The sequence below is a fragment of the Chenopodium album genome, chromosome 26 (genome assembly GCF_948465745.1).
Source record: "Chenopodium album chromosome 26, dcCheAlbu1.1, whole genome shotgun sequence".
NCBI lineage: Eukaryota > Viridiplantae > Streptophyta > Magnoliopsida > Caryophyllales > Amaranthaceae > Chenopodium > Chenopodium album.
Genome location: NC_137859.1, coordinates 22750587 through 22752384, shown reverse-complemented (window position 1 = coordinate 22752384; position 1798 = coordinate 22750587). Strand labels below are relative to the sequence as shown.

General features: G+C 46.1%; 1 non-coding gene across 1 annotated transcript; it reads left to right on the top strand.

Moving 5' to 3' along the window:
• Positions 1-1327: 1327 nt before the first annotated feature.
• LOC145618719 (small nucleolar RNA R71) lies at positions 1328-1433 on the top strand. Its single transcript, XR_014107981.1, has one exon. It is a non-coding gene; the product is annotated as a small nucleolar RNA R71 (small nucleolar RNA).
• The last annotated feature ends 365 nt before the right edge of the window (positions 1434-1798 follow it).

Here is a 1798-nt window from a genome sequence, read left to right as displayed (position 1 = left end):
CACAAATCTTTGGGGAAAAGGTAGCCTCTCCTCTCTAGGTTGGAGATTTAGGGGCAAGGGGGTGGTCTCTTTTTCCTTTTGCACCTCAACATCCCTCTCCCTCTCAACATTAGAAGGTTCCTTGGTTCTCTCACTCCCCCTCTCCAACTCTACTTCATTTCGAGGTTCTTCCTCAACTAAGGGGTCACTCCCTACTACCTTTCCACTCCTTGTTGTCACGGCATACAAAGGTTTTGGGTTGGCTCCTTGACTAGGGATGGAGGAAGAAGAAGAAGAAGAAGAATTGGAAGCAAGTTGGGCAATTTGGGTTTCAAGCATTTTCATATGAGCATTGGTTCGCTTCTTTTCTTCCTCATTCCTCTTCTTTTCCTCCTCATGCATCTTCATGATGGCATCTAGCTTAGCCATCACGGGATCATTAGGAGGGGCCTCAATTTGAAGAGGTTGTTGAGGTGGAGGAAGTTGGGATTGATGGAAACCCGGAGGCCTATTGGTTTGGGCATAGTTAGAAGCATTTTGGCCCCTATTGCCTCCGGCTCCTTGGTTGAGAACATTACCTTGTCGATTATTTCCCATGTTACCTTGATCACCAAAATTTTGATTTTGATGGTCTTGGTATCGGGAGTTGGGTTGTTGGTTTTGGTAGCCATACCCTCTTTGGTTAGAGTAGCCTCTTCCATTGAAATTGGAAGGGCCTCCCCCACCATGATATTGGTTACCATAACCACCACCACTTTGATTCCAACCACGGTTTCCACCTTGATTCCAATTCCCCATTTGATTAGGGTTTGGCCTCAAGTTCCCTACATTTTCCATTCTAGGAGAGAAATTCATAGCATTGACATCTTCTACACCATCATCATGTTCATAGGGAGGGGGTTGAACTTCACAAGCATACACACAATGGGAGGTATCATGATCATAGGTTTCACAATTTGAGCAAAACATGCATCCTTGAGGCATTTTATTATAAGAAGAGGGGGAAGAAGTGGCCATACCATTGCCTCCCTTGGTTGAAGGGGAGGTATTACCATGAGGATTGGACCTTTCTTTCATCAGTTCATCCATTTGCTTGGCCATCTTGGAGATTTGGGAAGAAAGGTTGTTGATTGCGTTGGCTTGCTCCAATGCATAGACACCTTTGCTAGAAGTGGCCTCCCTTTCTCCTTCGTACCAATCATCATAGTGTTTTGCGACCTCCTCTATGATGCATTCCACTTCATCCTCTCCCTTGTTCATGATTGGACCGCCGGCGGCGGCATCTAGGCTTGTTCTCCCTTGAGGTGAGAGACCTCCATAGAAAGTGTGGATGAGTTGATACTTGGGTATCCCATGATGTGGGCATTGGCGTTGGAGCTCCTTGTACCGGTCCCATGCCGCACTTAGAGTCTCACCACTCTTTTGGCGAAAGCCTTGGATCAACGATCGAGCCTCGGCGGTCTTCCTATGGTTATAAAATTTCCTCAAGAAAGCCGTAGTCACTTGGTCCCAAGTTGTGAGAGAGTTAGGGGGCACCTCCTTCTCTAGCCATTCTAGACCTCTCCCAATTAAAGAAAATGGAAACATCTTGAGACGGATGTACTCTTGAGTCACCCCGTTGGCTTTTATTGTGTCACAATATTTCTCAAATTCTTTTAAATGCTCACGAGGGCTCTCAAATTTTCCACCCGAGAATTGTTTCCTCTCTATCAAAGCAATCAAATTGGGCTTGATTTCGAAGTTGTTGGCTTAAGTGGTAGGAGTTAGGATCCCACTTTGGGCTCTAAAGGCTTCGGGAGCCCCAAGACGACTCAAAGGT